The sequence below is a fragment of the Pimephales promelas genome, chromosome 2 (assembly GCF_988280905.1).
Source record: "Pimephales promelas chromosome 2, fPimPro1.hap1.1, whole genome shotgun sequence".
Classification (NCBI taxonomy): Eukaryota; Metazoa; Chordata; class Actinopteri; order Cypriniformes; family Leuciscidae; genus Pimephales; species Pimephales promelas.
The window spans coordinates 48,913,502-48,925,993 of NC_142770.1; the positions used below are offsets into that span (position 1 = coordinate 48,913,502).

Here is a 12,492-nt window from a genome sequence, read left to right on the forward strand (position 1 = left end):
TTTAGTAGCATAAGACTTCCTTATCAGGAGCTAACTTGTACAACAAGAAACCTTGAGTTTGGGTATAAAAGCTGTGTGGAGGGGGCAGACTGTGTCAGACTGAACCTTCTTGCAAGAATAAAGTACTTCTTTTATTTCAATAACTCGACTCTGAGTGTCTCTTACGCAGTGATGATGTTGGAAAGGATTTTTGCCGCAACAATAGCATGACCCTCTCTAAAACAATAGGAAATGCTTTATTGCGGACCTCTTTAACAAAAGAAATATAATATTACAGAATGGTCTATGAGTTTTATAAATAAAATGTAATGTGATTGGGCAACTTGTTATGTAATATAAATTATGCCAGTTCTCTTAATTTGACTGGTACCATTAAATTCATTAAAGGATTAGCTCACATTTAGTTCAAGATTAGTTCACAATTTTTCAAGTCAAGTCAACTGATCACTTTTTACAGTGAACAATCGTTCTTCCAGTCACATTACAGTCTTCCTCATTCGCTGAAACTGGGATCCACCTGATCTTCATCGTCACATTATTAGCAGAGTGGAAGTCTTCTCTTGCAAATGTTTAAACACTTTTTCATTTGTTACACACATTTGTGTAGTTTAGAATCATGATATAGGCTAGCTAGCTTTGCAATAAGGGGTTTTCCTCTCTCTGAACACACTCAACGGGTGTTAAGAACATGCCTGCTTCTCACCTTTATCATAGTTTAAGAAGAAAGAAAGACGCCGCTTCTGTCCGAGAGGATGTTGTTTTAACAACTGCAGATGAAGGAACTGTTAAATGTATATTAAGCTTTCTAGGTGGCAAAAGATGAGATATGCGTGTGTGGTTTTTACAAAATAGCTTTAACTGTGAAAGTTCCAGGCCAGTTATTTGACCTTGTAAGGGATTGTATTATATACAGCCCCAAACTGTTAAGACGGCCCCAATTAAAACATATAAAAGGTTTTGTTTTCTGTTGTTCGGGGCCACAAGTCGGGTGAAGATCTATATGCATTTGATGTTATTTTTTTCCTGAAATGTATTATTCTGAAACTTTTTTTAATTAAAAAGAAACCAATTTTGCTGATTTGAAAAACTTTCAAAACAAGTCTCAGAGGGATCTTTTCCTAGAAGTATCTTTACTTGGTTGTAGATATTAATACTAAGCAAACGCTCAGTGAAACGGACCCAGGACTGAACTGAACCGCCGAGGACCCTGAAACTACTGCTATCATCTTTGACCTGCAGGTAAAGGCAATTTATGATTGTAATCGCTTATAGAAATGTTGTAGAATGATTACTGCGGTATACAAACTTGGAGAACAGCCTCCAAAGCATGGAGTTACAGAAAGAAAGTATATTGTGACAAAGAAAACCAATTTTGCAATTATGTATAATAATCACAACTACTGTATTCACTGCAATTACAGCATTGAACTGAATAATGTATATGTATGACTGTCTTTAAAAATACAGTGACCCAACTGCAAAAGTCATAAAGTCGGTTTGGTCACATCATTATAACATCAACTGTGTTGAACTGATGTTTAGAGACTGTAGTGCTCTTACGTTACTGGAAATGTTATTAGATCTTTTAAATCTGTCGTTTGTGGTTATAAAGGGTTTGATTTTTAAAATGCATCAAGGTACCATCAACTATTTTGTTTTCTGTTTCTTTGTATTGCAATTAAACAAGTAAAAATGCACTTTTCTATGATTTTATGGTTTGTGGCAACAGTGAATCTACAATATGAGATGTTAATCTTACAATAATATCTCCAGATGCTAATAATGCTGTTGTTCGTGGTCATCTCGACTCTCACACTCCCGCCGGCTCTGGGTCTGGGTCAGCAGCGCTGTGATGATGTGGGGAATGCAACTCTACATGGAGAACAATATGAGACATTCCTTAAACATCACCTAAACAACAACGTCCCAAAGAGTGACGACATCGGTCAATGGAATACGTTCATTAACTACATTGACACCTGGCACCGGCCGATTCAGAGCTTCTTTCCTGTATCAGAACGTAATAATGTGTAATAGGTGGTGTGTGTTCAACAGCGGGAAAGATATATCCGAACACAGTAAACCTCTGCATCAGCAAGAAGCCTATCAAGTTCTACGAGGTTCACGTCAACACTAAGAGGAAGAAGGTCAAGAAGGTCAAACAAATAATAGATCAATATGTGATTCTTGGCTGTGAAAATGTCAACAACGCATGTAAACCTATTCATTTTGAGAAAAATAGAAATGATACTGAACCAGATAATAATCAACCAGACTGCAGTGCTCTGTAACACACACACGCTTTATTCCTGATGAGTGTTTAACGTGTTGTGACCGGAAGAAATGAGATGATGGATGATGTCACTCTTCAGCTTTGCTTCTTTCACTTTATCAAACCACTGTTGAAAAGGAATTAATGTGAAGATGTCTTCATTCTGCTCACACAGTGTCACAGAACAGAATGGCACAGACGGGTGAGTATGAACAAGGTTTATTGAATAACAGTCACTGAATGGTAAGTAGCGTGGTAGATGAAGTTGGAGAGGGTATAAACAGTCTGATGATGTATTCCTTATCTGAACAGGAGCGGGAGAATGGAGAGCTGACCGGAACAGCGGAGCTGGAGACTGGAGAGGACTGGCAGCAGACGGGGACCAAGGACAGGAACAGACAGGAGACTGACGGGCTGGAGATACAATGCAGGTAAGTAGAATCAGGAACGTGAGATAGCGATAGAGAGTCTGTAATCGTGGTAGAGACGAGACCAGACAGTGAGTGACTGAATGAGGTGAGTATATATGGAGTGGATGATAGTCCGGATAGGTGATGGCAGGTGGTGACGACAGGTGGTGATGATTAGTAGTCAGGGGAACCAGAACGAGTAGGCGGAGTGAAGGTATCTGGTGCTGACGCAGATGGATCTGTGACAGTACCCCCCCCCCCCCCCCCCCCGGGGAGCTCCAGCTGGCGGGCGGGACCGACGACGGGGACGGCCACGGCCCCTGGGTGCAGGACGACCTGGATGGGCCGAATCACTGCATGAAAAGTGGGATTTTCGTCCCCGTAAACTGCCGGAAATCTCCCTAATTTTCGGCAGTTAACGACAATTTACAGACTGTGAACGTCGCGTTCCACTGTGCCACATATTGACGGAAACGAACCATGACGTATGCATGCAGCGCTCGCGGAGGTGCGAATGGCCCTAATTAGCATATGAATAGCAGCACTGCGCGCGCCTTGCCAGAGAATGGCTTGAATTTCCTCACTCAGTATTGGTTGAAATTCACTACATTTAAACAAGAAAATCACTCGTGATTGGTTGGCAGATCTGTTACTATTGGTCAGCCGACATAAAATTATAATAATAATAATCATATATATATATATATATATATATATATATATATATATATATATATATATATATATATATATTCATATGATATGCTATTATGTTGTTTATTCATGTCATTGTTATCCTATGGACTAAATTATTATTACCATCAAGGACATGAATTTATTGAGGAAAGGAACATTTGCCACATACTTTTTATTCAAAGAAATAGCTTTATTAGAACAAACACAAAACTATGTACACAGCATAGGAGAACATCTTTCAAAGCACAGAAAACATGTCCTCCACCCTCTGGAAACATGGGACAACATACATACATACAGCACTACAGTTATACAAATAAATCAATAATATATTGCATCTCTATTCAAAAATAAATTGCCCTGAATGGCATCAGAATTGGGCACCAGATATATCAAACACAATGTACAGTGGAGCCAGAATTATGAACGAATAATAAGGATGTAATTTAAAGGTATGGTTCACTTTGAAATAAATTTTTGATATGTTTTATCTTATCTCAAGGGCATCCAAGATGCAGGTGGTTTTGTTTCCACAGTATTTTCAATTTTGATATTTTTAGGTCAAACTGTTGTTGTCTGTCAGTCATATAATGCAGGTCTATGGTCACCACCTCAAAGAGCATGCACAAAGAAGACCAAATTAAACATGATTTAATGACTCATAAATTAAGTACACAATGATTGACTAAGACACGAAATGAGCGTTTTGGGAAAGAAAACAAACAGTATTTATATTGTATAAGTGTGTGTGTGTGTGTGTATATATATATATATATATATATATATTTAGATATACACAAAATGCAATACATCTTAATATGTTTAGATCTTCACAGTAAAACTTCCGAAATCTGTGTAAACAATGAGTGACGTACCAGTGCAAGATCGCTTCTGGCGGTTTCCACCGCATGCGCAGATCATATATATATATATATATATATATACACACACACACACACTGTTCATTTTCTCACACAAACCGCTCGTCTCGTATCTTAAGCCATCAACGTGTACTTAGTTATGATTCATTAAATCATGTTTAATTTGTACTTCTCTGTGCATGCTCTTTTAAGAGATCCCCATAGACTTCCATTATATGACTGACTGATGCCCTTGACGTAAGCCAAAACATTTCAAAAAATAATTTCAAAGTGAACTATCCCTTTAAAACTCTTAATTCAAGTCCTGTAGGCTTGGCTCATCAGGGCGAAGTGAATTTAAGTCTTTGCGACGCGTGCTTGAGGTTCACCTTGATGTACATACACCTCAGTGGCTGTGGAACCGAATTTCATGATCCCTTCTGCAAAGTTGAAAAAGACAAATGATTTAGATGTATGCAAAGGCAATCTGCCCCAAGTCCCCACATTTGTAAGCAAAAATATGTTTCTTCTGCATCCACTACCTGGTTTCCTTCAGGCGATGGCGGATGTCGACCAGTAGTTTCAGGACCTTTTTCTGGAACACTGAAATAAACGAACACATTTGGTGATGTTTACAATGCTCTAATTAGAATAACAAAGTTTGCTAGCTCACAAGAGAGAAGGTGTCTATTAAAAGTGTCTTCTCCACTGCCAATAGATCAACACTTACCACCAGGTTTCAGTCCCTGCATCTCCCAGTCTCAGTCACTGCATCTATACCACAAAAAAATGTGTTTTAAAAGTTATTATCAAATGATGAAACTGAACAGATTTATAAGATATTTAAAAACTTGGTCAAACATTTATAACTGAATATAACATGCCATGTTCCAGTTCTCTTTGGCGTTTTCACCACTGTCTCACGCTCAAAGTCATCTATAAACACAGACGTTAATCCAAATTAGTTTAGTTTTACTGTTTATTTGACTGGGGTCTGTTCAAAAGAAAAGAGGATGAGATCACAACACGTAACGTTACCTTATTTAGGTGTTTTTTCTCCCATCAGCGAAGGACACTTCACTCCTAACAGCCCCTGAGAGACAAAACAAATCACAAACATCTGAAGATTTCACTCATCACACAAAGTGATGCAATTTTACAAACAAGGATAGCCTACACTAGAGCATACAAGCACATTACGCGCTTTGTTTTAGGACCCTGGCACTTATTATTTTTTCATAATTTCTGACGATATTCAGAGTAAATGAGTTAGTTTGATTACTATCAAAGAATGGTAGCTAACTTGCAGCCAGATAACAACGTGCAACCCAACGTACAGTTTAGTGTCCCAAATTTGTTCAAATTGAAATGAAACAAAAAAAGAATTAAGAGCAGCAAGCTAACGCAAAACAAAGAACTGTTCCGTTAGGTTAACACCCTTGGACATTCGCGGCAGTAATCACAGCCGATTTGTGAAGTTTAAGACAAAAACGCTAAACTACCAAAAACTATAAGTAGACATGGACATAGAATTCACTAAGCTGGACGAACTTACCTTCAATTTAGAGGAAAAGATGGGTTCCCCAGCGATCATGACGGCGAAGCAGGCTGAATATCTGTGTAGTTACTTTCTGCTTAAAAAAACACGCCACATGCCTGGCACGTTGCCTCAGCCAATCAGAGTGGCTGACGTTACAGGTTGGATTATGACGATATGCTGCCTCAGCCAATCAGAGTTACGTTCACTGGTTTTTGACTCAGGTTGAAAGGCTGTCGTCGGCTGTCTTGACTTTTCTGCTGCTGTTAGTTCATTTTAAATTAGGAATAAGGTGGATATACCTAAATAGGCTACCATGAAATGTAAAAATACATATATGCATAAATAAATAACTTTATTAGGTTACTTAAAATAAATAAACCAGTAAAAAAAATTGTAAAAAACAAAAACAAAAAACATCTGTTTATAACTGTGAATTAACATCAAAGATGTTATCATATATTTTGAAAACTGCTTCCGTAAATGTTATGATGAATCTTATAATTTTATTAGGAAAATTTCATATTCATAAGAGTAAAATAAATAATTCTAAACCTTGTTTGAAGTTTTTTTTTTTTTGGTCTAATTTTTAGTTTTTTAGTATTTTCTGTCTCTCAAATGTATCGATAAAAATGTAGTGATACAATTGTATTTGCTAAAGAATATTGAAGCTAATTGAAGCTAATTTTCTTTCTTTAAATAGTACAAATTACTGGTTTCTAACTTTCTCTTAAATCATAATATTATACACAATAGAGATAGTCCCTTTCCTGTTTTTATTTCATTTGTGCAATTCTGTCCTATTTTTATTTGTTTCTTATTTATTGTGAAATTATTATTTGTTGATTGTTATCTTTTTGGATGTCATGTTATTGTTGTAATTGTTGTGCATTATGTGCAATGTTAAAAAAACAAAAAACAAAAAAAACACAGCAATTAGGTTATACTGAGCCTGATCTTGTCTTAGAATGAAGTTACCTTTCAGAAAAATGTTACCTGGGGTGAAACTCCCCTACCCTTATTTGCATGTGTATAGCTCACAGCATTTTCATTTACATGTCAAAGCCTCCTCTAGATTTAGGAGAAGGGGGGACAATGGGGGGACAACTGCCAAGCAAGGCCCACGTCAATTTCCGGCAATTCACAGCAGTTTTGAGTGTTACCTGTAAATTGCCGTGTGCAGTCGTAAACCTGAACTTCCACGACAATCTACAGTGCCGCTTACTGACGAAAATCCCACTTTTCATGCAGTGAATGGAAGTCCTGGAGTAGGGTGGGATCAAGAATGTCCTCCCGCTGAACCCAACATCTCTCTTCCACCCCAAAGCCTTCCCAGTTGACGAGGTATTCCAGAAGGCCGCCCCGTCGCCGGGAGTCGAGGATTTCTCGCACTTGGTAGATGTTATCATCCTCCGGATCCACAGGAGGAGGGGGCACGTCCGCAGCACCAGACCCTGGGGAGGAAGGAGTGAGAGGATTAGTATAAGGCTTGAGGAGGGAGACATGGAATGTAGGTGCGATGCGGTAGTGAGCAGGAAGAGTGAGTCGATAGGTGACGGGGTTGATCTGCCTCTGTATGGCGAACGGACCAATGTATCTGGGACTCAGCTTACGACAGGGCTGTCGGAGACGGATGTCCCGGGTGGAGAGCCAGACCAGTTGACCCGGATGGTATTGGGGAGTTGAGGCACGTCGAACATCCGCCTGGGTCTTGTGTCTGCGGACAGCCCGCTGGAGGTGAGTGTGGGCTGAGTCCCAGACCCTCTCGCTCGTCTGGAACCAGTGGTGGACTGCTGGAACATCTGATGGTTCACCGGACCAGGGAAACAGTGGAGGTTGGTACCCGAGTATGCACTGGAAGGGTGTGAGCCCTGTGGTGGATTGACGGAGAGAGTTTTGTGCATACTCGGCCCACGGCAGGTAGCGGCTCCAGCAGTCCTGATGGTCGTGGCAGTATGACCGTAAATATCTCCCGATTTCCTGGATCTTCCGCTCAGTCTGGCCGTTGGACTGGGGGTGGTATCCCGACGTAAGGCTGACGGAAACGCCCAGGAGATTGAAGAAGGCCTTCCACACACGGGAGATAAATTGTGGACCTCTGTCAGATACGACATCCTCGGGGATTCCAAAGTTTCTGAAGACGTACTGGAATAGGGCTTCAGCGGTCTCAAAGGCAGTAGGAAGCCCGGGGAGAGGAATGAGTTTGCATGCCTTGGAGAATCGGTCGACTACCACAAGAATGCAGGTGTGATTGTGGGAACGGGGAAGGTCGGTGACAAAGTCGACCCCCAGATGGGACCAGGGTCGAGTGGGAATTGGTAGGGGAGTGAGTTTGCCTTCAGGAAGATGACGGGGAACCTTGGCCATGGCACAGACTGAGCATCCCCTGACGTATCGGGAGATATCCTGGGCCATACCCGGCCACCAGTAACGTTGTTGGACTAGCGAGAGAGTTCCTTGGCTGCCTGGGTGTCCAGAGCCCGGAGAGGTAAGTACTGAGTCCATGAGGGACAGGCGTAGGCGTGTCGGGACGTAAACCCGTCCCTCTGGACCTCCCGGCGGAGCAGGTTCGGCTTGGGTGGCGTCGGTAATGTGATCGTCCATACTCCACTGAATGGGACTTACGACGATGGCTGGAGGGAGGATGGTCTCGGGACTGAGAGGAGGAGAATTGGGCTGAAACTGTCGTGATAGTGCGTCTGCTTTTACATTTTTGTGTCCAGGACGGTAGGTGACGGAGAAGTTGAAGCGGGTGAAGAAGAGGGCCCAGCGAGCTTGACGGGGGTTGAGTCTTCTAGCCTCCCGGAGGTATTCGAGGTTCCGGTGGTCCGTGATAACTGTAAACGGGTGTTGAGCCCCCTCCAGCCAGTGTCTCCATTCCTCTAAGGCCAGTTTGATGGCTAACAGCTCTCGGTTGCCAATATCATAATTCTGCTCCGTCGGGGACAGTTTCTTGGAATAGAAGGCACATGGATGGAGTTGCAATGGAGTCCCCTGCCGCTGGGAAAGAACCGCTCCTACCCCAGAGATGGAGGCATCCACTTCCACGATGAAGGGTAGAGCTGGATTGGGAAGGGAGAGGGTAGGAGCGGAACTGAATGCCCTTTTCAAGCTGTCAAACGCCCGTGTGGAGTCAGTGTTCCAGGACAGAGACTTGGCCCCGCCCTTGAGGAGATTAGTGAGAGGGAAGCAGGTCTGACTGAAGTTTTTGATGAAGCGGCGATAGAAGTTAGCAAACCCAAGAAACCGTTGAAGGTCTTTCCGAGAGGTGGGTTGTGGCCAGTTGTTAACGGCATCCACCTTCCTCTGGTCCATGGTTATACCGCGGAGAGTGATGAGGTAGCCCAGGAACTGAACGGTGTCTCGGTGGAATTCACACTTTTCTAGTTTCAGGAAGAGTTGATGGTCTCTGAGGCGTTGGAGTATGGTTTGGACATGGCGGATATGAGTGGGTAGATCTGGAGAGTATATGAGGATATCATCGATATAGATGATGACAAATTGGTGTAGTAAGTCTCTGAAGATCTCATTCATGAACCCCTGGAACACGGCGGGTGCGTTGGACAATCCGAAGGGCATGACGAGGTACTCGTAGTGCCCCGCAGGGGTTATGAAAGCTGTCTTCCACTCGTCACCTTCACGGATGCGGATGAGATTGTACGCGCTCCGGAGATCGAGCTTGGAGTAGACAGTAGCCCCACGGAGTTGTTCCAGAGCGGCGGGAACCAGAGGAAGGGGATAGCGATACTTTACGGTGGATTGATTGAGAATACGATAATCGATGCAGGGGCGCAAGCCTCCGTCCTTCTTGCCCACGAAGAAGAAACTTGATGCGGCAGGGGACGTGGATGGTTGAATAAATCCTTGACTTAAGGCTTCCTGGATGTACTCCTCCATGGCCTTCTGCTCCGGGATGGACAGAGAATAGATCTTACCTCGCGGTAGGACCGCCCCAGGCAGCAGGTCGATCGCACAGTCCCATGGCCGATGAGGTGGTAAGGTGGTTGCCAGCTGTTTATCAAAGATCTCCTGGAACGCCCGGTAAGGAGGAGGAATTTCCGGGAGAGACACGGTAGAGGACTCTTCCACGGAGGTGGCGGAGAGAGAGATTTTCTGAACCGGAGCAACTGGACGGATAATGGGCTTGGAAATGACAGGCAGACAATGATGATGACATTCTTCACCCCACTGTAAGACCTCACCGGTAGACCATTGGATATGTGGTGAATGAAGTTCCAACCAAGGGCGTCCCAGGATGATCTCGGCCGTCGAGCCCTCCAGCACCAGAAAGGAAATAGCCTCCTTGTGAAGCCAGCCGATCTCTAGCCCTAGATCCGGGCTGCGGTGTCCAATCCGGCCACGGCCAAGAGGTTTTCCGACGATGGACTGAACGTGAAGGGTGTGAGGAATGGTACGTTGCTTCGTTTGGAGCCGATGGAGAGTGGTGAGTGAGATGATGTTACCGGCGGATCCGGAGTCAATTAGCGCTTGAACTGGAAGGGAACGGTTCATATAAGTGATAGTAGCAGATGTATACTTCATATTCGATATGGATAGGGGTAACTGAACCGTACTCACTGCGGGTCGAGGTGGACGAATGGGACAGGTGGATAACATATGACCAGCAGCCCCGCAATACAGACATAGTCCGTTGGTTATACGGCGATTGCGCTCGGAGATCGGTAGGCGTGCAGACCCGATCTCCATCGGCTCTGGTGCTGGAGGACTGTAAGCGGCAGATGGGCGGGGAGGCGGAGGTGCAGGGCTATCTAGCTGGCAAGCAGTGCGGCGTTGATCGATGCGGATGGATCGCTGTATGATGCTCTCGATACCCACTGTGTCATCGTAGATGGCTAACTGAAGGCGAATGTCGGGATTCAGACCGTGGCGGTATGCAGTGATGAGGGCAGACTCATTCCATCCCAGCGTAGCGGCGAGGGTCCGGAACTGCAGAGCATATGCAGCCACTGATGATCTCCCTTGCTTCAAACGAAACAGCTGATCTTGCACGGAGATCGAGTGCAGAGATTGTGAGAACACTTCCCGGAAGTGATTGGAAAATGAGGCGAAGGTTCTGGTGACGGGCCCACGATCTTTCCAAAGGGCATGAGCCCATTGAAGAGCCCGACCACGGAGAAGGGAGATGAAGAAAGCGACCTTCGATTCTTCAGTGGGGAACGAGGATGGAATCATTCGCATGTAGAGCTCGCACTGCAGAAGGAAGCCGCTGCACTCCTCCTCCTCGCCAGAGAAGGGCGCTGGTTGGGCCATGGGACATACAGAGGCAGAGGCAGAGGAAAAGGCTACGGTGGAAGTAGCGAGCACAGATGCACTAGTCCGAGGAAGGGATGCTGTCGGTGGGGAACTCGTGTCCGTGGTGGTTGTGGGCGTAGGTTGAAGCATGTTTAAGTGGGTCTGGTCTTCTGTCACAGAACAGAATGGCACAGACGGGTGAGTATGAACAAGGTTTATTGAATAACAGTCACTGAATGGTAAGTAGCGTGGTAGATGAAGTTGGAGAGGGTATAAACAGTCTGATGATGTATTCCTTATCTGAACAGGAGCGGGAGAATGGAGAGCTGACCGGAACAGCGGAGCTGGAGACTGGAGAGGACTGGCAGCAGACGGGGACCAAGGACAGGAACAGACAGGAGACTGACGGGCTGGAGATACAATGCAGGTAAGTAGAATCAGGAACGTGAGATAGCGATAGAGAGTCTGTAATCGTGGTAGAGACGAGACCAGACAGTGAGTGACTGAATGAGGTGAGTATATATGGAGTGGATGATAGTCCGGATAAGTGATGGCAGGTGGTGACGACAGGTGGTGATGATTAGTAGTCAGGGGAACCAGAACGAGTAGGCGGAGTGAAGGTATCTGGTGCTGACGCAGATGGATCCGTGACACACAGCTTTCTATGCACCTTTTGTGTTATTATTGATCATTAAATAAAGAGCATTACAAAAAAATCTGGATTTTGACAGGAACACACACACACACACAGTTCTTGCATGACACAGGATAGCGTTAACAATATTTATTAAGAAGTGAATCATATCACTTCCAGGGTTATTATTATTAACTCAAAAAAAAAAAATATATAAATATTAGATTAAAAAAAAAATATATATATATATATATATATATATATATATATATATATATATATATATATATATATTTCTTGGCAATAAACCGAAATAAGTTTAAGTTGAAGCATCAAAACATACAGTAATATATATATATATATATATATATATATATATATATAGTGAACATGAATACACACGACCGGGTCAAAGCTCAGCTCTGATTGGTCATGATGTGAATCTACACAACACTCCTGGGGCCTGTTTCAGAAAGGAGGTTAAGTGAAAACTGAGTATGTTAACCCTGAAATGAGGGAAACTCTGGTTTTTCCGTTTCAGAAAGGGGGGTATATCAACCCCGAGAAAGTAGAGTAAGTCAAGCCCGTTTCTGAAAGAGAGGTAACTTATACTCAGAGTCAGTTACCATGGTAACTTACTCTGTGAACCTAACCTGGTCGGGAGCAGGTTTTCTTCAGTAAACCCAGAGTTTCTTGCGATCTCCTCCCCTTTTTAAAAGAGGAAGTGCTGTTTAAACACCAATAATAATACTATGGTTTAATTGACTAAATCTGTTTTGCAGCACTTTGTCAAAAAATAAAAGGATTGAAACGTTTGCTAAACTTTTATT

General features: G+C 43.4%; 1 long non-coding RNA gene across 1 annotated transcript; it reads right to left on the reverse strand.

The window, feature by feature from the left end:
* Positions 1-4,400: 4,400 nt before the first annotated feature.
* Positions 4,401-6,015, reverse strand: LOC120470713 (uncharacterized). The gene is made up of 6 exons (XR_016146383.1): positions 5,794-6,015; positions 5,277-5,331; positions 5,123-5,174; positions 4,969-5,012; positions 4,781-4,841; positions 4,401-4,678 (listed from the first exon to the last, which is right to left on the reverse strand). It is a non-coding gene; the product is annotated as an uncharacterized LOC120470713 (long non-coding RNA).
* Between the last annotated feature and the right edge of the window lie 6,477 nt (positions 6,016-12,492).